The sequence below is a fragment of the Rhinolophus ferrumequinum genome, chromosome 3, assembly GCF_004115265.2.
Source record: "Rhinolophus ferrumequinum isolate MPI-CBG mRhiFer1 chromosome 3, mRhiFer1_v1.p, whole genome shotgun sequence".
Classification (NCBI taxonomy): Eukaryota; Metazoa; Chordata; class Mammalia; order Chiroptera; family Rhinolophidae; genus Rhinolophus; species Rhinolophus ferrumequinum.
In genome coordinates, this window is record NC_046286.1 from 5,699,440 (window position 1) to 5,722,149 (window position 22,710).

At 38.9% G+C, this 22,710-nt stretch overlaps 1 protein-coding gene across 5 annotated transcripts in view; it reads right to left on the reverse strand.

The window, feature by feature from the left end:
• The window catches only part of FKBP5 (FKBP prolyl isomerase 5), a 96,004-nt gene extending 74,738 nt beyond the window's left edge, over positions 1-21,266 (reverse strand). Inside the window, exons 1-2 of one of the 5 annotated variants that reach the window (XM_033102437.1) lie at positions 21,136-21,266; positions 20,606-20,761 (exon numbers count right to left, since the gene is read on the reverse strand). The gene's annotated coding sequence lies outside the window, so the exon portion shown is untranslated. Of the gene's footprint in view, positions 1-20,362; positions 20,386-20,539; positions 20,762-21,135 lie in introns of those variants that run through there. The other 4 variants (XM_033102436.1, XM_033102435.1, XM_033102438.1 and 1 more) reach the window with 4 other exon arrangements.
• Positions 21,267-22,710: the final 1,444 nt, after the last annotated feature.

Genomic DNA, 22,710 nt, shown 5'->3' on the forward strand with positions numbered 1-22,710 from the left:
CCCCAATTCAAGGCCACTAAATAGTTCCCCAGCACAGCAAATCCAAACTTCTCAAACCAACAGTCAGGGCCTTCTCCCCCTTCAGACTGTCACTGGTAAACGTTTATGTTAAACATTCCCAGGAGACTAAATCCTAGAAAACCAAACAGCTTGATCTTCCATGTCTGAATCAGTGCAATGCACACTATAGATCTATAGACAATACAGTCTACCATCTTCTACTTCAACTAACTTCATCAGGCCATGGGAATATATTACTTCATCAACCATCTTCTGAATATCTTCAATTACCATGAAGATTCATTTTCAAAAGTTGAACCCTTCTAATCTACAAAATGAAAGTGTGTACAATTTTCAGAAAATAACACCTCATATCCTTAGTGAACATTAGAGAGTACAAAGTGGTAAAATATTTTGAAGGGTGAATTCGCTAATATCTATAAAAAGTTTAAGGACAAATATCCTTTAGCCCAGCAATATCACTTCCAAGAAATTATCCGTAGATACTGTCACAGAAGTAAGCAAAATTATATGCAGAAGAATACTAAACACAACATTGTTGTAATAGTTTAAAAATGGGACGCAATGGAAATTTCCTTACTGGACTATTATTACATGTCTCCACAATGGAATGTTATGCAACAATTAAAAATAAAGAAACAGATGTATGAATTGATATGGAAAAATGTTTCAGAATGGCAAAAGGGGGCAAAGCAAGTTTTAGAACAGAATGTACATTATTCTATTTGTATAAAGAAAATGAATATACATTTGTAAACGTGAGAAAATATCTAGGGGAAAAAAAGTGCCAAACCTTCAAAGTAGCTAATTCTGGAGAATGGGATTCAGGGGAAGAAATAGGGATTTTCATTTTTTGGTTTTTTTGTGTGTGTATGTGTGTACATATCTTTTTTTAAAAAAAAAAAATACTAATCAGTTTAGTAAATTTTCACTAAAAAAGAAAGAAATGGCTGAGCACAGCAAAGGCTCTTCACTTTAGATGAATATAATTGATCTTGATTATCCACAGTGCAGGAAGTATGAGCTACTCCAAACGCTTAATAAGAAACTCCTCTAGTCATTCAACAACTATTTATGGAACACTTACTATGTACCAGCATCGTGCCTGCTGATACTGAACACGAAGGACCTCCCTCATCCTGCTTCTGAAGAGCTTACAAAAAGGATCTTGGTCTTCATTTGCCTGCTTCCCCTGTAAGAACCACTCCGACTTCCAGGTCTGTGTTTTCATTATGCCTATTACGCCTATCATCTCTCTCAGAAAATAGATCCAAATTAAAAGAATAATTATATCAAACAAAAACAAAGCCTTTAAAAATTAACCCTTATTTCCTTCATAATGAATTTTAAAAGTTATTAGAAGCACAATTTGCAGAAAGAACAGCTGAAAAAGCACCCTTTCAAATAACCAAATAAGAAGTGACCTAGATGTTAAATGAAGTTTAAGGGAAATTAAGAACGTTCAGAAAGGGAAACAAGTGTTAAAAGAAATTTTTATTTTCTTCACTGATTATATTGTGATTAAATTTTTGTAAAATGAACATGTAATACATAGAAGAAGAAAAGTAACACGTAATACATGGTAAGAAGAAAGTAAAATTGTTCTCCAAAGAACTGTCTATTGTCATAGCAAATCAGCTGCTGCACCAAGTTCGACTCCTTATCCCACTTCCAGGCCCTTGAGGGTCTGACCTTGAGGAGACTCCTCGTTTTGTCAGTGCAGAGACCATTCCCCCTCCTGTTGGAAACAGCCTTCTGGGACTTTCCCCTGGGGAACCACTCTCCTCACCTCTTGGGATGGACCCAATCCCCAATCTTTGCCAGTCAGTGCTTTCCATCTCCTTGGCCACCACAATAGTTCAGAGGTGAACACATGACCCTATCAGATCCAAACCAAAATCAATCCTGAAAAGAGACTAATTTTAATGAGGCTATTAAAATGATTCCCATTACTGACATAAAATGCAGCTGAAATTGCTAAAAACCTGTAATAAATAGAATTTTCATTTATTGTAGCAGTAAAATAGTCTTAAGTTACCTCTTTTATTGAAACATACCCCAATGGAACAGCAACAAAAGTACATTATCACTAAATTCCCATTTTAAAGAAGCTATTAAAACTTCATGCTTGTCTCAAAGAATAAGAATGCTGAATCCAAATAAATCACACCCTGTTAAAAAAGCTAAGTACAGGAACAGTAAGAAAACACAGGTGCAGGCATATATGTTAATCACATCTCTGACAGAAAAATTTTTAATAACTTCAAAAATAAAGATTCCTATGGGTAGTATTTTCTGAGGCACCTAAAATGCCACAATACCAAAGTTTTATCTCAATAAAAAAGTAATTAATAAAAAAAAATGCCACAATACCTAAAAATACCACTTGATACATTTAACTTTTTAAATAGTTTTGATCGATTAATCATTTCAACATGAAGAAAACTATAGAGTACATTTAAAAATTACCAGGAAACAAAGTTCAATTCAATATGAGAAAATAAAACTTAGTCATCAGAACTTCCTAAGAGTAAAATGGGCTATCTTATAAAAGAGGGAACTCCTCTTCCCTGGAACTAAACTAAAACCCAAACTGTAATTCTCTGAAAATTAGACATCATTGAAGAATTCGACTGATGTGCCAGCTGTTTTATTTCTTGAAAGCATATAGCTGAACACATATAATAATCTGTTGCATTTTTTTCCTAGCATTGCACAATTTTCCTGGCCTACAATGCACATACTGTATCTATTATCATATTTAAACATCTGACAGCATTGTTATAAGAACCCATAATACTCATCGCTAACTAAATGCATATATAATTTTTTCAGTCTTCAAACGGCTATGGATTTCAGTAGTTAAGTATCATATATATTTTTTCCACAAAGCCTAAATACAATACATTTCCTGAACTTTTAGCTTTCAGTTTCCTGTTCGTCAATGGCTACAACTCTAGAGGCAATTCATAAACACAGCCCAGCCATGGTATTTCCACTTTTGACAACAGTGGACATGAACTTTATATGACCAAATATAACTACAGTCTATATAAATGGTACATGGCAACTAACACAACAATAGCAGGAATGTAATAATTTACAAAAATGGAAATATAAATTATATTCCTTATGTAAGAATTCATTGAACAAACCCCTTTTATAACTGAGAATCCAGAAAACGTTTCTCTCTCCTGAAAAACTGATAAGTTTTCTTTATCAGACAAAAACGATGAAACCCATCCTGTTTCCTTTTTTCTCTTGCTTGCCAGGAAGCTCAGAGCTAAATTTAATGTTCAAATACAGAAACTATCTTGCCTCAGATTACTGATGTAAAGATTTCTTTGCACTCCCTCATCCTGCTCATTATTTCTCAAGTGATTTGTGCTTGTTCTTTTGTTTTTAAAGGTCCTTGCCTTTTTTGGCTTAATTATAAAGTATTAAACCCTTTCAATGAATAGGTTAATATAAATTATAAAGAAATTTAACAATTTAAAAGATTATACCTTCACATCACTGAATGATCTGTCAACTTGATCTGTTAAACAAAATCTGTTAACCTACATTTATATAAAAGGTAGGTTCTAAATTGTAGCTCTATTTTCCTCTTTTAAAGTTAATAATTTCATATAGTTTGTGTTTTAGAAAAGCCAATGGCAAGTTTCTAAAATACAAGAATGATAAAAAGACACAGGATAAAAATAAATTATGAAATTCAGGACACAAGATTAGGAGGATTTATAATTTTAAATGTTTTTAATTTACTAACAAAATTGCTCTAGCTAAACGATGTAACTCATAAAATATTAACTCATAAAGTATATTAAAAATCTTGTATACTGTTATCAGCATTCTTAGATGCAAAATAGACAATAGGCATAAAAATATTTAGTTTAGAAACCTTTTAAAAAGAGGGAAACTTAGTCACACTTCTTTAGAAATTATAGACATACATGAAAATGTTCATATGTGATGATACCAAAAAGTTTGTTAAATGGAAATAAAGAGATATTAACAAAATGAACAATATGAAGATGAAAAGAAACTACAACCCAAATCGAAAAATCTAGACAAAAACTAAACAAAAATATATCATGAATTAACCAAAGAAAATCTAGAACATCATATTAAAAATCGAAAAGAGAAACAAACATTTTAGAACAAGGACTACAGTCTATAAGAATGCATAACATAATACCAAAGCTCTCTACTTCTAGGAGCCACAAATAAAAAACAAACAAAAAAATCATCATAAATGGAACAAGATAGCCAAATTTATGTAATGAAAGTGACAAAAAACAATTTCCCCTTTCTCTCTCAATATATGAGAATTGCAGGGCTTACACCTAAAGAAGTTGAATTACAAAAATCTTAATATTCTAAGAATGTAGTCAACAGCAAAATTTATTATTATATAAATTTAGAAGAAAAGGCTAGCAACCACTCATAAATACACAGTTTAACAGATTTCTTTCAAACAACAATAAAACAATTCCACATAAGAAACCATTTAAATAGAAACAGAAAATCCTATAGCTATTATATGAAAAAGGGGCTAAGAAACATCTACACACACACACACACACACACACACACACACACACACACACACAAATTCAGCCCTCAAAAAATATCAAAAATCTATTTTTGAAGTGTTTCTCTTCCCTCCTAATAGTATAAATAGTGGATAAAATCTGTTATAAAGAGTAATCATTCAAATACAAAACAAGTTGCAGATCATAAGAGAGAGAAAAAAAAATCCCCTTCTCCCTTCAGAAAAATGAAGACAGGAAAAAAGAAACCAAACTATGGGAAATATAAATAAGTGATCTGCTACAAAGCATTGAGGACATGGATTTTTTTCTTTTTGTATAGACATTTGTGGATTATACAATTCAACTTCACAGAGCTTTAAAATCATAAAAATTAGTATTCCAGTAAAAATGAATCTAGTCCAAAAGCCTTTCTTTTTTTTTGAAGGATTATGGCCAGATGAACAGAGGTCTGGAGTATTTTTATGTAACACATGCCACTTTTTCTTTCTTTAATCATGGGAAAGAATATAGAACATGAATACCAGTTGCAAAATGATTTCATGGTAAAATTACGCTTAATGTGACTAAAAAACACTTGTACACCATGAAAATTCTCAAAATGTAGGGAGGGCATCTTGCCAAAATTAAAACAATACATTTCAAAGGAAGAAAAGTGTTGCGATAATGATTTGGTAATTAGGAACTGACACTATTTATATCTGAGAAAAAATTACCTGCTCTGTAAAAAAGGAGGGGAGTATTTATTGAGCAACTAGAGTAACCAGATCCTAAGCTTAGGGCTTTATAGATATTCTGTCACACTGCATGTAGGTGGGAAAACAATGTAGAAGGAAATAATGTTTAAGTAAGTTTCTCACCGTTATGTGTGCCATATATTTACATGGAAGAGGCTGAAATGATGCAAACATGGACTACTGAAATAGTACAAGCACAGGGTCAAGAGCTGTGAGGTGAAAGTACAATAGTGCCCATTTTTTAATGCTAATCCTGCTGTCCTATCACTCTGTAAAAGAACCTGTGTGCCACCATGGTAGAAACTAAAAGTCCACATTATTTGAGAATGCTATTTATGTTTATAACACTATTACATTTATAATTTACAACTCTAAAAATCAAAGAAAGAAACCATTTCTTCTTAAAGCAAATTTTGGAATCTTGGTTTTAAATGTTACTTTAAGAATAGTAATGCTTGTCCAAGAAATGTAATCATGGGCTTCTCATTAAGAAGGGTGAATTATTCTCTCATTATTCTTGGTAATAAAATTATTTTTTATCTTGGAGTTTAATAGTAGTAGCAGAAAAATTGTTGGTAGTATTACTGTAATTCCCACCCAGATGGCTGAAAATCACACTAGGATGACAGTGAAAAACAGCCCTCTTTTAGCTCCAAAAGACAGGCCTGCTCATTAATTAGCTGTGGACCTTGAGCATGTATGTGACTTTCCTTTCGCGGGACCTCAATGTCCTCATCTGTAAAACAAGATGGCTGGGTTAGAGGATATTTCCCTCCCTTTTCCTCTCCCGGGCCCTTTCCACATTATGGCTTTGGTGATTTAGGATCTAGACTGGGATTTTCAAAGACAGAGAAAAAAACAGTAGCAGAAATCCACTAAACTGTAGAAAAGAAATGGACAAATTAAAAAGGCATAATGGTTCAGGTAGGAAATCATGAGTTTCATTGTCAAAATTAGTTTGAATAGAAGTTTCAGTTATACTGAAGTCAGGAAAGATAATGAAAAATGCTAGAGATACAGACCTAGAAATGTTATCCATAACACACAAGAATGCTTCACAAATAACCCAAGAAATCCTCCCAAATTTCCTCAGTACATATGGAAAAGATGTTATACCTCCTGGTTTAATCATTCTTAATTCTACCCTGACGTAATCACTCACTATTTTCCAACAGGTTATTATTCCCTTCGGCAATTTGGTTTCATCATGTCAAACAATCCCAAGGATTATCTCCCCTTCATTATCACTCAGTATTTTCTCTGAAATCCATTTCCCTTTTCTCAATTTGTAATAATAATATATTCATGCTCTCATCATGTTTGAGCCACATTCTAAGTTTCTGACATGTATTAACTCATTTAATTCTCTCAACAATCGTAGGAGGGCATTAAAGAAAATAGTTTAAGACACACAGTAGCAGAGCTAGGATTCCAATACAGGCAGTCTGGCTCCAAGGAGCCTGTCTTCTTAACTAGCTAACTAGTCCTTCAAAGCTCAGGTCAAGTTCATCACCTTCCTGAAGTTCTCTGCTTAGCAATTATTCCTGCCTCTTCAGTCCTTAAGGTAACCACTCATTTGCCACTTATCATGGGACCTACGTAGTTATTTCTTTTGTGCATATGTTCTGTCTTTTCTAAGAACAGGATCTTGTCTTATTCTGTAATAACACTGTTAGAACGTAACAGAACTTAGTATCTGGAACACAAAAATGCTTATTAATAAAACTATAATAGCATTTAATACTTACTGAAAACATAGACCAGGCTCTGGGCTAAGTGCCTTATATGTATTATCTCATTCAGTGCTCACATATTAATCCTGCCCCTCCCCAGTATTATAGATGAGGAAACTGAGGCTTAGAAAAGCTAAATAGCTCGTCCAATGTCACAAAGTGGTAGTGACAGTCTTAAAGTCTTACTTCAGAGTCTATACCATCCTCATAATCTCCAGCCTACCACAAAACACCATGATGAATCAGTTCAAAGTTGCACTTACTCTTTAGCACTATGCTAAATAAACACTAAGCATTCAGAATTAGAGGTACAGCTGTTGCCCTCAAGAAACTCAGTCCATTAAGACTTCAGGAGCAAACTTTGATATTACTGGCAGAGTCACCATCATCAAAACTTAAAATATTTGGGCGGCTGGTTGATTCAGTGGTTAGGGTGCAGTGCTCATAACACCCAGGTCGCCGGTTCGACTCCCACATGGGCCAGTGAGCTGCGCCCTCCACAACTACCGTGTTTCTCTGAAAACAAGACCTAGCCAGACAATCAGCTCTAACGCACCTTTTGCATTAGAGCCGGTCTTATTTCACTATAATGTAAGACCGAATCTTATATAATGTAAGACTGGATCTTATATTAATTTTTGCTCCAAAAGACGCATTAGAGATGATTGGTTAGGTCTTATTTTCGGGTAAACAGGGTAGATTGAAAACAATGACTTGACTTGGAGCTGAACTGCACCCTCCACAACTAGATTGAAAATGACTCCACAACTAGATCAAACATGACAACTTGACTTGGAACTGATGGTTCCTGGAAAAACACTGTTCCCCAATATTCCCCAATAAAAATTAAAAAATATATATATAAATATATATAACTTATATCTTAAGTGAAACATCCTTGGAAACTCTCTTCCACACCATTCTCCTCTCTCTTCTGCTCCCCCACCCCCTTTACCCTAGGATTCATCTTTCTGTATCATAGAGTAGAAGGGTTAATCCTAACAACTATCAGGATGTCTAAATTTTATTTACTAATAGATCACACTCTAGGGTCCATTTGATGAATTCCATGCCCACAATGAAATACGGGCCATGAAGGATAGCTAAAAAAAAAAAAAAAAAAAAAGCAATGGCAAGGAGAAACAACAAAAAGAGGGATATGAAATTCACACTGTAAAGACAATAAAAAAAATTAAAAGTAAGAAAGGAAGGAAAATGGACACAAATAGAAGGTGAAAGTAAGAGTCCAGAATAAATTCAGTGGAAACACACAGATAAATGAAAACACTAAAATTAATCCATTTTAAGAATGCTGACTTCTTCATTCTTTTCCTAACCTCCAGTGGAAACCAAACATGTATATATAACAGCAACTTAAAAAACATTAACTAGGAACAGTATACATAGTATATAAATTAGAGGAGTAGCTGCAAAGAGACCTTAAAACACTAATCCAACCCATTCATTTTACAATTAAAATAAGGCTCAGAAGGACTAAATAACTTGCCCAAGATCAGAGAGTTACTTAGTAGCAACACTCTGTGAATCACATCCTGTTAGATTCCTAATGTCAATTCCCACCACACTAGGCTTCCTAGAAATGGCATATTTTACTCCTCCATTTTTTGCTCTTAATAACCATTAAATTAATTTCTGAATAAGCATCTCAGAATCCCCATGTTATTCCTAGTTCCCACAGGAGAAAATAATCAGATATTCTGGATTATCTAAAACAATATAAAACAATTAATTTATTCACGAAGTCAGTAATCTTAAATTGGGCCTTGGTTCCTACCATCAGGAAATGCAAACATTTCCCAGAAGTGCAGAAAGATGAAAGATCTCCATAAGCTGACCAAAAGCAAGCCAAGGTCATAACTATAATACAATCCCTCTGGAAAAAAATCAGGCCCCAAAACCCTAGAGGCTAGAGGACTGCTAGTGGGAAGTACAATGGATGTCACTTATGTTCCCTTTGTATTTTATATCCTCCCAACTAACCTCAGGCTCCTATCTTTCTGACACATGACAATTCCAGGAGCCTGTAAAGAAAAGGGAAAATAATGAAAGAGAGTATCGTGTCACTTTCACAAGCTGGCTTTTTGATGGGAGCCATCTTGGCCAGGAAATAACGGGACAAAGGACAGGAGAAGAGTTCTGAGGTAAACCCACAGACCTAAATTATTAGCCAGGAAAACACTAGGAAGTCCTGAAAATGTTATAATATACTCAGTATTTACCCCACTGCAAAGCACTTCAGATATTCTGGGCTGGAAGGAACTCATCCTGGGCCATTTCTGTCGCCTAAGAAAGTCTGCTGCCTACATTCCTTGATAAACTGTGGGCCCGGCCAGCCACCATTCACCAGGTTATTTGAGCTGAGTGATTTGGAAATCACCTACAGTAGAACCCCTTTATCCACGGTTTCCCTTTCTGCGGTTTCAGTTACCCCCCAGTAAATGGAAAGTTCCATCAGCAAACAATTCATAAGTTTTAAGTTACGTGCCATTCTGAGTAGTATGATGAAATCTCGCACCATGTGCTCCATCCCACCCAGGACGTGAACCATCCCTTTGTCCAGCTTGTCCACGCTGTACATGCTACTCACATGTTAGTCACTTAGCAGCTGTCGAGCTATGGCAGTACCTGTGGTCTTTTACTTAAGAATGGCCCCAAAGCACGAGAGTAGCGATGCTGGCAGTTCAGGGATGCCAAAATGAAAGTGGCGATTGCATCCGTTAAGTGAGAAGGTGAGTACAGTACAACAAGGTATTCTGAGACCACAGTCGTGTAACTTTTATTAGTTATTGTTGTAATTGTTCTACTTTATGATTAGTTATGAATCTCTTACTGTGCTTACTTTATAAATTAAACTTTATCGTAAGAATGTATCTATAGGAAAAAACAGTCTGTATAGGGGTCAATACTACCCATGGTTTCAGGCCTCCCATACTATTCCATACGTCATGGAACGATAGTATTCTGTGAGGAACAGGGGATATTGCTATGTATTATCTTGGTTTGAATACACTGAGTTCCTATACCTTAAACATGACTGAAGACTTCTCTGGAAGGGAAGAAAACGCCGTATTTTACTTTAAAAACATAGCTTAATTTTGATATGTATGAAGTTCATTATAAATTAGGGATAACTTCCTGCTTTAACATGTTAACCAAATTAGGACAAATACATAAATGAAAAGAACAAAAAGATACAATGGGACACTTTCAAGTCAGAACCAAAGTGATTTAGTGACTCATTGAGTTTAAGGAGTAAAGCAAGAGTAAAAATGACCAGTAAGAACAATGGAGTCATTAACAGCTAAAGAGGAAACGTCAGGAAGAGAAGCTGGCTTTTGTTGTTGTTGTTGTTGTTGTTTTAACTGGCCGATGGGAAAGAGGTGCTGGGTGTGCAGCTGCTATAGAAATGGTATTTAAGCACATTTAGTTTCAAGAGCTAGGTGACAATTTGGGCGTCATTTTGAAAAGCCTCAAATTTAGACAAAAGATACAGATCTGGGATCTAAAAGCTCAGTAAAAACTGAGTTTTTAGAGAAAGAGAAGGTAACAAAAAAACTTTCCAAATGAATAGTAGTTTCTTCTAGATAGAATATTTGGACTAATTTATTCTAAATGAAAAAATGAAAAACTTATCTTTTCCAGGCTATGAATTAACAGAAAGAAGCTAAGGATAAAAATTATTTCATAATTACCATTTGTCCAAAGTCAAATCTCTGAGCTAAAATACACTGCTTTTTAAGTTTCTCTATTTATAACAAAACTTTTGAAAAAATTGAGAGAAAATCTGGTGCACCAATAGTACTACTATTGTACAATATTTGTCAGAATTTAATAGTTTTTAAAGCACATTAACCAAAATTTTGATAATTAATAAATCTGGAGAATAGGTACATGGAGGTTCATTATACTATTCTTTCCAGTTCTGTGCAGTTTAAAACTTCTATAATAAAGTCTAAAAAAAGGCTACCTACAGATATTTTAAAAATTCTATCTGCATTTAACGCTTCACAACTCGAAACAAAATTCTCGCAGATAAAAACTTTTCAAATATTTTATTAACTTTCGATAAGCCACTGAAATGTAGTGTGTATGAAAGGGAGAAAAGGCCCTGTCATTTCAGAGGAACATGAGTATGTTAGTTAACTGGAAAAAGTCCTTTTATCCACATTGGTTGATGCTGGACATTTGTCATTTTTCTCTTCAATGAACTTATATTTGTATTGAGGAAAAACGTATAGGTCATATAAATGTATGGTTTGTGTTAGTAAAAGCAAAATAGATGTTTAGCCCCAGTATCAATGATTAATTTGTTGAACCTGCTGGCTAGTCCTATTACTTCTAACATCTTCCACTCTAGTAAATAACCAAATAAACAACTTTCTTATATAGATGCAAAAAAAATTTTTTTTAATGAACCAATATCCATAAATTGTATTTAACCCTAAATTGTAAAGAACACAATTAACATTTTATAAAATAATAGAGGGAAAGGTTGAATGTTTTTTAAAATTATCGTCTAAGCTACGCCTTAAGTAGATGTAATTTAAATCAAATCACTCTACTGAGACCATGGAAGCACTAAAACTAATAGAGAGCAGCAAATTCACCACTTAGATTTACTGCATAACAACGATCAAGAATAATTTACATGGTTTACAAACTAAACCAATCCTTCCTCCCTATGACAAACAGCACTATCCAGAAATGACATTTGCTTGCCTCCTGTCTGGTAAAGACTTTGACCAAAAAAACTGTACATGTCTGTGCAAAACTTAGCACACTGTAGGTGTACAACTCTTTTAACAGGAATAATCACCACCTTCAATTCCCAGAAAGCTATTGCCAGCTATCAGTTTTATTCCCTAGGAGACATGCACAGGATAACAAAGCAAGGTTTCCTTGCTGGCAGTCCTGCCTTGAATAATTTTCAGTATCCTGTTTCTTCTAACAGAAATATGTCATCATGAAACTTCAGAAAGCAGCAGCATAAATACATATATGTAGAGACAAATGACTGTCTGTGAGTCTCTTTTTCTACATCACTAATTCTAAACAGAGTTTATTTCACGTTTTGCACATAATAAGATCATTCTCCTATCTTCAACAAATTTTTGTAGCTTTCTTCCCTTCTAAAGTAAAAATTACATACCGTAAGATCCACAGATCTTAAGTACTCAGTTCAATAAGTTTGAACAGGGCCGGCCCGGTGGCTCAGGTGGTTAGAGCCCCATGCTCCTAACTCCGAAGGCTGCCGGTTCGATTCCCACATGGGCCAGTGGGCTCTCAACCACAAAGTTGCCGGTTCAACTCCTCGACTCCCACAAGGGATGGTGGGCAGTGCCCCCTGCAACTAGCAACTGGACCTGGAGCTGAGCTGCGCCCTCCACAACTAGGACTGACAGGACAACAACTTGAAGCTGAACGGCACCCTCCACGGCTAGGATTGGGAGGACAACAACTTGACTTGGAAAAAAGTCCTGGAGGTGCAAACTGTTCCCCAATGAAGTCCTGTTCCCCTTCCCCAATAAAAATCTTTAAAAAAAAATAAAATAAAATAAGTTTGAACAAATGTATATACCAACAACTGGTGAATCTGGACCTTCCTTGTACTAATCTTGCAACTTTTCTGTAAGTTAAAAACTGTATGAAAATAAAAAGTTACCAAAAGTGTGCACTTGAATTATCATCACCCAAATCAAGCTATAGAATATTTCCACCTCCCTAAAAAGTTCCTTTTTGCCCCTCTCCTGTCAACCACAGCCCTTACCCAGAAACCACTGACCTGATTTCTATCACCATACCTAAGTCTTGTATTTTTTTTATAAATGGCATCATTTGGTACATACTTGTGTCTGGCTTCTCTTAATCTGAGTAACATTTCTGAGATTCATATATGTTGTTGTGTGAATCAGTAGTTGATTCCCAGTATGGAAAAAAGCTGCGATGAACATTTTGTATCAGTTTTTTTGTGAACATGTCCTTTATTCCTCTTGGTGCAGTAAGATTTAAAAAAGGGGGGGGGGGATGATTCATATATAAATAAACCTGGGAAGTCATATAGTATAGATAGATAAATGGATTTATATATGCACTACACATATAGCAAATATACATGTAGTTACACATATAAAGTGCAAAAAAATAGATAATTTTCATATATATACGTGTATGTGTGTGTATATATATACACACACACATAGTTGACACATATATATGCGTATATATATATATATATACACACACACACACACATATATATAGTTGACCCTTGAACAACACAGGTTTGAACTATGTGGGTCCACTTATACATGAATTTGTTTCAATACAGTAAATGTATTTTCTCTTCCTTATGATTTTCTTAATTTTTCCTCTACTTTACTGTAAGAATACGGTATATAATATGTACATATACAACACAGAAAATATGTTTCAATCAGTTGTGTATGTTATTGATAAGGCTTCTGGTCAACTATTAGAATAGTCAGCTCTCCCCATCTGTGGATTCCCAACCACAAACTGAAAATACTGTTTTGGATCTGTGGTTGGTAGATGCAAAACCCACGGATGCAAAACCCACAGATAGTTAAGTTTTGGGGGAATCAAAAGTTATAGGAGGATTTTCAACTGCGTAGGAGTCAGCAGCACTAACCCCATGTTGGTCAAGGGTCAACTGTACACACGTGCACATATACACATATACAAATGAATAGATTCTGAAAAGTCCACTTAGGACCAAGGATATATTTTTTAAAACTTTTAAAGTTCATAGTGAGAATAAATTTAAGATGGAAAAGATGACCATCTCAATTTTTCTTATTAAGTACTATGTTTTAACCCAAGAATAATTCAAAAGAGAAACAAATTTCTCTTCATGTAAGTTATCCTGTTGTTTCAACAAAATACCTTCTGCTCATAACAAATCCCCTTCACAAACCAGAATTTCAAAACATTATATGTTATCATCTACCATGTAATTTTTAAGCTAGGGGCAAAATCTGAAATGTGTTAAGATTACAAGATTTTATTTCATTGTCTTGCTTTTTTAAAAAAGTTAAACATGGAAGTAATTCCACTGGTTAATATTTAACATGGATAAAGACCATTCCATCCTCATTCAGAATATATTCCCATGAAGACTATCGATAGGATGTTTTCTCCATTCTAAAAATTTACTGCAACATTAACTCTGTGATAGAGATTGTGGGGACAGAGCCCCAGAGTGCAGTTTCCAGGCTCTCAGCCTCACGTGGATAGGTGCTGGCTCAGTTATTGGATGGCCATCAGCTGTAATCAGATGGCTATCCGCTGTGGCTAGTTGGCCATCAGCTGTTACCGGTTAGCCATTAGCCACTAATATAACTGCCGTGGCTACGCTGACAAGGGGGTTGGTCGGTTGGCAGAGAAGTGGACGGCGGATTGCCGTTAGCAAGCGCGGATTGCCGATGGTGCGGATCGTGTGGATCCTACTTCCGGAGTCTCGCCCAGCCGTCAGCTAGACTGGTGCAGGAAGACCCCTTGTTAGGGTACTGGCGGATGTTTGCTTTTGCGTCTCAACCAGCGCCATGGAGAATATAGTGGTCTGACTCCCCTATCTGGCTCCTTTGCTGTTCCTTTTTGGCCTCACCATATCCTGCATTCACCTGCCAGGAGTAGGAGCCGAGTACCAGCATTACACATGGCACAGCAAGCAGGGTATGGTGCTGGCCAGAATTTTCAAAGGGGTAATGGAGCAGTTTATACGTATGAAAGCTCGGTTTCGCGAGCAGGGTATGGTGCCGGCCAGAACTCTCCGAAGGATGGTGGAGCAGTCGAAAGCTCAGCTTCGGGAAGCCCGTGAAGAGCGGCGCCGGGAGCAGGAAACGCGATCTGCCTGGGAGAAACGTGACCCCTCAATGAATGGTGGTCCTCTCAAGCTCCTGGACGGCATGCCGCCCTGTTGGCCATAGCAGTCTGCTGCTGCCGTGGGCTCCTACAGCTGTGGACAACTTATACTGGGGCCACCACCCACTCGGACACCGGGCACGGCAAGCAGGATTCCGGCCAGGTAGGAATGGTGTCTGACTCTGGGCAGGAGGACATGTGGCCCCCACAGTGTGTGGTGCCCGGTGGCCACTGTTCTCAGGAGTTGGACCCCCAAGGAGGGGTGGGAGGACATGGATGGTTCTCTAACCAGCATAGAAAGAGCCATGCAGCTGCCAGAGAGCTGGACCCCGTGGAGGGGTGGGAAGACGGACGGTTCCTCAACCAGCACAGGCCGGAGAAAGCGAAGGTCGTTGCGACCGTGGGGACTGGGAGGTGCTTGCTGAGGCGGCCCAGCTGCGGGACTTGTAGTCCCAGGAGGAAACGCTTGCTGAGTCCTCAGTGGAGGCTGCAGGTGAGGTCAAGGTCACCCCTCACCCCCAGGTTGGGAGGACTTGGAGCCCTCGCCCTGCGGAGAGGGCACACACTGTGAGGCCAACGCACAGCCCTGGCGAATGACTGTGGAGTATGGGGAATTGCCTTCCATCCCTGATTTAGTGGACCGCTTGACTGTTTGCTTGGGAACGTACCACCATGTAGTGAAACTGGTGGATGTTTGCTTCCTGTGTTTGCCCGGCCGCCAGCGAGACTGTGGTACAGGAAGACCCCTTGTTGGGGTACAGGCGGATGTTTGCTTCCTGTCTCTCGAATGGCCACCATTGAGAATATGTAAGCACCTTGGCTGTGAGCCACTATTGTTCCAGCATGGTACCCTGAGGAACCCTGGCTGTGCCCAGAAAGTAGGTGGACATCAACGGACACCCACTGGGACATTACTTGAACTGGACTTAAAACATTTTCTCGTGAGTTGGGTTCCTGACACAGGGCCCCTCATGGAAGGCACCTGTCGCGTAGATTGTGAGGCGAGACCCTGTAGGGGTCCTGGAGTGTGGGGACAGAGCCCCAGAGAGCAGTTTCCAGGCTCTTAAGACTCACGTGGAAAGGTGCTGGCTCAGTTATTAGATGGCCATCAGCTGTAATCAGATGGCTATCCGCTGTGGCTAGTTGGCCATCAGCTGTTACCGGTTAGCCATTAGCCACTAATATAACTGCCGTGGCTACACTGGCAAGAGGGTTGGTCGGTTGGCAGAGAAGTGGACGGCGGATTGCGGTTAGCAAGCGCGGATTGCCGATGGTGCGGATCGTGTGGATCCTACTTCCGGAGTCTCGCCCGGCCGTCAGCTAGACTGGTGCAGGAAGACCCCTTGTTAGGGTACTGGCGGATGTTTGCTTTTGTGTCTCGACCAGCCGCCATCGAGAATATAGTGGTCTGACTCCCCTGTGTGTGGCTCCGTTGTTGTTCCTTTTTTGGCTTCACCATATCCTGCGTTCTTGTGTGGGGAGCGGGAGCTGAGTCCCTGCATTACAGAGACATTTTGACTTTCAAATTCCACTGTGTAATTTTCAGCTGTCAGTAGAGGAGGTTCTTTAACTTCCAGAGGTAGGAATATTAATAAACATGCACAAAAATTTTATTTTTGAAGAGATCAAAATGAAATTCCCAATCCTGCTTCTGATAATCAGATGGACATTTAAGGTATAGGAGTGGTTCCTCATTTAACATCATCTATAAAATTGCAAAGATGGAGGCAGAATATTACAAATGGTTCTAGAAATTAATAAATACTTGCTTTAGGAAAGATTTGCAAACACAAAAAGGAAAAAAAACCCTCTTCTAGTCTTTGATCTTTCTTCATCTTTTATTTCTTCTTCCAAAAAATCGGTAATTTCAAAAACATACAAATTAAATGTACATTTTTAATCTTAAAAAAAAAAATTCTTAGGATTTGGAAGTTCCCTAACTTTTACAGATGTGTGTTTACTTAAAAACCCACTTACATTCTGAAAATACATCATTTTCACTTTTCTAATAAATGTACCTTTTTATAAAAGCAGACAGCCTTGATTAAGTATTACAAAAATGACAGCAGCTCCAAACAGCTACAATCCCCAACTTAGTTTCAATAATCTTTTGTCTGATTGTTTTAGAGAACTAAAAGAAATTTCTTATTTTTAAAGTGTTTTTCTTCCAGACCAAGGGTAGAAAACAAGCATACCAAATGTGTAGATCCCACATCCCCTCCGGTGACCCTTCACTCTCATTAACTAGGTGTTTCCTAAAAGACTAGAAAGTAAATACTAAATTAAGCATAAAATGAACTTGCCTCATTTAAGGACTATGGTCTTACAGGTTTAAGTTTCAGCTGAGTGCAGGTCAATTCTCATCATGACAAATTATGAGGTGCAAACTATTTTGAGTACTTGAATTTGTTTCAAATAGTGCTAAAATATCCTTAGTAACCTGTTAGCTACACAGATTACACTTAAGTGGTTATTGTTTTTAAGTCAATAGTTATGTGATTTACATACCAATGTCCACCTAATCTCTGATGTATAGATTTAATTTTCTTTACACTTTGGGGAATTAAGGTCAGAAGTTAAAAATACACCATCGAAAATTTCAGAAATGTAAAATAACAAAAAAATAAAATCTATTAATAATCAGCTTGCTTAGAAAGTCCAAATAGTTTTAGAATTATAAAATACACATTTTAACTGTTCAGCATTAAATAATTACAGAATTTCATGTGCTAAAATATGTATAACACAGATTCTTCTTTACCAATTGTGAAAATTATATTCAAGGCCTATAGTAGATATTCCTAATGTCAGGCATAACATGCATATTACTGTTGAATGAAGCAGCATTAATGTCTAACAGTTCATGTGATTTAGCCTTAAATTTAATTGTTTTAAATATCTGTTTCTGTGTGTGTGTGTGGCTTTATTCATTCGAAAATATCTGCCCACCCCCAAACTCAACAGCAGCCACACCTGAGGGTAAATGACCTAAAAATACTCCCAATGTTAATCGTGTGAGAATTCAACTTATGCTTAATTTTGAAACTGAAATGTGGTTGATAATTTTATGATATGGTCTACCACAAGTTAAAATGGACAAAAAAATGGCAATTAAAATATCTAAAACTGAATCTGAAAATGGGCTTTTAATTATAAAAGGCACTTTTATCAAGTTGCTAAAATATGCTTTTGTGTAAATAAAACTATGAAATATAGCTTTATGATGTGGATATAGTTAAGCATCATCATAAGAAAAAGATTATAAAATTTCTAATTACAAATAATAAACTATATTCCTATACACTTTAAAGAGCAATTATATAAATCATCCATAACTAGACTAGTGAGAGCTCTAGACTTGTAAGATTCCTTACAACTATTTATATAGAATAAAACCCATCCTACATGAAGACAAGCCACCATTCAACCAATCTATCCTAAGGGTCAAAAAGCCACCTCAGTTTTTAATAATAACTTCTACAGCGATAGAAAGAGGATGTTCTTTCATCTCTAGACTGATTCCTTCTAAGCTAAGAAAACTTTAGGAAACTAAAAATAACCGAAGATACCTATTCTTTTCCAATCCAAGAAAAAAAACAGAAAAATTAAGATTAATTGCCCAATCCATTATTTTTTAAATTTTTTATGTTGAACTGGTTAAAATTATGTTTAAAAAAATACATTCAAGGGGTAGTGGTAAAAGAGGGAAAAGGGGGTCAAATATATGGTAATGGAAGGAGAACTGACTCTGGGTGGTGAACATACAATGCAATATATACCGTTTCCCCGAACATAAGACCTAGCCGGACAATCAGCTGTAATGCGTCTTTTGGAGCAAAAATTAGTAAGACCCCGTCTTATTTTACTATAAAACCGGGTATAATATAATACAATACCGGGTCTTATATAATACAGGGTCTTATATTAATTTTTGCTCCAAAAGACGCATTACAGCTGATTGTCCGGCTAGGTCTTATGTTCGGGAAAACACGGTAGATGAAGTACTATAGATATGTATACTTGAAACCTATATAATTTTACTAACCAATTTCACCAACAAATTTTATAAAAATTAAAAAATGAACAATAAAAAGACACCAACCGCAAAGTCCCAAAAACTAAAAAAAAAAAAAAAAAATTAAAGATTCAGAAACATACTTGTTTTACTAAGATGAAAGACACAACATATAAGCTTGTTATTTTAGAGAAATAAAACATTTTATAAAGACCATCTTTGATTTTTTTGTTGTTGTTTAAGCCCAAAGTCACAACAAGCCTCTTGGTTGGAGTTCAGCTTTAAATATTGCTACTAATTAGCTAGGGAAATAAGTAAAATCATTCAATGAAACACTAATAAGGTAGCATAATTAATCAAAATTGTAACTTTGTTCTTAAGATGTTAAACTTAATCTATTATGTATAAATCATACCCAAGACAAATATAAAAGAAGTCACATTAGAAAACAATCGAGTAAAATTGTGTTTCTCACAAATGAATGTTAACAACCCTAATTTAAAATATATATTTTATATTTTTAAAAATAATTATATTATTTTAAAATATATTTTTCTATAGATGCCCTAAATTGGTCAGGACCATAATTGCAGATTGTTAAATGGAAGTCAGTTAGGAAAGAGACAAAGAGAAAATAAGTGAAAGTATGACAAGTGAAAATTTCCCACAAAAATAATGTTTTAAGACTATCCTTGAATTTTGATTCAAACAGCAAGAGAAAAATCTGCATAATTTTCTGAAGTAAAAACCCTTGGGTGGAGGGGCCGCACGGAACTCCATCGACTATTAAAAATAACCAAAATGTTGCCTTAACTTTTTTTCCCTTGTCCACAATCTAACAAAATGGGAAGGCAATGAAAATAAACACTCCTATCTACCCTCAGAGAGGCAAAGAAAGCTCCCATTCAATGCTAAGCCTTATTCCACTGGAAAACATACTCCTGAAAAGTAAATCCAAAACCACGAGCTCAAACTGCTTCGTGCAGAATTTACTGAATGGCGGCCAAACGTCGTACACGCTGTCCTGAACCATACTGAAGGCTATCTAGAGTTCTGCGTTCTCCATTTACAACTTGTACCTTACTATGCTTTTCCCACCACTACAGAAACCGATTTTTTAAAATGAGACTAAAATGTTCCTCCTGGCTCGTCAATCGAAAGAGGTCATTCTACACTGACCGTCCTCCCACCCCCGCCGCCACAGACACACACACACCAATTTTTCTTTTATAATCAACACTGAGTTTGATTATACAGTCAACTGAGTTTGATTCCTACAGTCGGCAGTACACCTTCTTAGACAGCAATTGGGGAGAAAGCGTTATAACGTCCCAGGAGCGAACTGAATGAATAAGGAACCCTCAAACAACTTTTAACTGGCTTTCAGCCGGCACTAATCACCTGTTAGAATGGGCGCTGCGCTGGCACCCTCCAAGAGCGCCTGAGAGCGGGGATGCTGTCCCCAGTCACTCGTCCCAGGGCGGCAGGTGAAGGCGGTGAACGCGCATCCGCACCCACCGCCCGGGCAGCGAAAACCTAAGCAAGGAGCGCAGCAGCCGGACACTCCGTTATCCTCACCCTCCGCGGGCCCCACCAGGTGAGCGAGGCTCCATTGCGCCCTCGGCGTCCCGGCGCACGGCTCACCCCTGCTCGACTTCTCCCGCCGCCCAGGCCGGGAAAGGCGAAGTTTCTCTCCCGCCCGTGGCGGGGGTGCACGCGCCGCCAGCTCTGGGCGGCTGCGGTCACCGGTGCCGGGCCTCGGGTGATTCTGAGACCGCTGACGGGAGCCGAAGCCGGGACCTGTCAACCCCGGCGGGAAACAAAAGCCGGGTGAGGACGAGCAGGCGCGACCAGCCTCGTCTCCGCGAGGGGGAGCGCGGAGGGGAGGGGAGCGGCTCCCGTTGCCGCCCGGCTCCGCGCCTCCCGGAGGGAGCAACGGCCCCATCGCCCGGCGTGGCGTGGCGCAAGGGGCCCCGCAGTGGGGCTGGGGGCCTTCGGCGCGCTGGCTTCAAGGCTTCTCGGGCCCCGCTCGCCCAGACAAGCTGCTCCCGGGCTCGGGAGCCGCGTGAGGGGGCGGGGAGGTGGAACGGCGGCGGCCGGAGCGCGAAGGAGGGGATTCGGCTCCCCGGGCACCGCAGCTGCCCGCCCCATCCCTGCGGCCATGGCGCCGATACCTGTCGCAGCAGCTGCTCGTCGGTTCCGTCTCTCTCTCTGCCTCACCCGCACCACCGCTTGCCCCTCAGCCCGCCCAGCAGGCCGCCCGCGCACCGGACGCCGCAGCCCGAGACTGGCAGCGCCCGCGAGCCGGCCGAATCCCCGGGGCAGCGCCCGGCACCGTCCCGCCCCTGCCTGCCGCAGGACCCGCCTTCCATTGGGCCCTGGAGCTGTCAATCCGCCCCCAAAAGGCGCGCGGGCTGTTGCTCTGCTTGTTCGGATTGGTGGCCGCGCGCCGTCCATGCAAATAAGGCCCCGCCCCCGTCCATTTGCACCTCCGCCTTAGTGTAACCTCCGCCTCTTCACGCCAGCCCACGTGTCTGGCCCTAGCCCTTTGTGGGGGCAGGAGGGAAGGGCTGGAGGAAACTGACCGACGCCCACCCCCAACACACATACACCATCCACTACCTCCAGAGAAAGTAATGCTTGAACAAACTAGTTGACTTCGCATCCGAACAGTCTCTGAAATCTCTGCTCTCCTATTTGTCCAACCGGCCTGCCGGTAGGATGGAGAGGAACAGGCCAGGCTGTTGTGTCAGACAAGCAGACTGGGTTAGCCCCAGGAAACAACCCCAGGAAGTCAATGTTGCCCAGTTGGGACTGGGAAAATCCCATTTCCAGAACCAATTTAGACATAGCACTTCTGTCTGGACTCTCAGTAACTGTGAAGACTATGCTTTCCCATGGCTTTCTTCTTTTCAAACAGATCCCAGGCGATTGAAACAGCAAAGGACCTTAAGAAATGTTTGTGTTTTCTATCACCACCCAGCTCCCAAAAGATAGGCCTGCTGAGCAAACTCAACTTCAGGAGGGTCCCAGGCCCCTCCAAGGAGATGGGCACCTCTGAGTTGCTCCCATAGACATTCCTGGGCCTTGCAGAATAACTAGATCAACCCCCTCGTTTTTTGAGGAAACAGAAACCTTGAGCCCCATAGCAATGGGACTTCATACGGTAGTTACCTGTGGAAACCTAATGTCTCATAGCCAGATTAAAAGCCCTGTCTCCTAGCTCCAAATCTGCTCTCTGCTCTGCATCACATTGGTCATTTAGACCTGCCTTCAAGACGTGGTGCCTGTAGGAAAGACAATTAGAGCCAACACCGAAACCTCAAGGGCAAGGGCCCTGTCTCGGGGCCCAGAAGTTTCCCTTTTTACCCGATGCCTGGGAAAGTCACTGAAACAATTTATTCATACATCATTTCAGCAAGACAATGGTGATTAAAACTACTCTGCATACTATCACCAATAGGTTAAGCATTTACTATGCTTACTAATAGCAGGTTTTAAGCACTGTGCTATGTACAGGGCATGCATAGGTGAGCAAACATTGTCCCAGCCCTTGAGGGATTAAGCCTACGAGACAGTGACATCCACAGTACATGTCAGTGCTCCTCATGTTACAGGGATTGTGACAGATACCCGCATAGGGCACAATGGAAGGCTCCAAGGAGGGAGGAATCAGCTCTTCCTGGGAGAGGCAGGGAAGGCCTCCTTGAAGAGGTGAGACTAGATCTGTGTCTTCATAGATGGAGTCT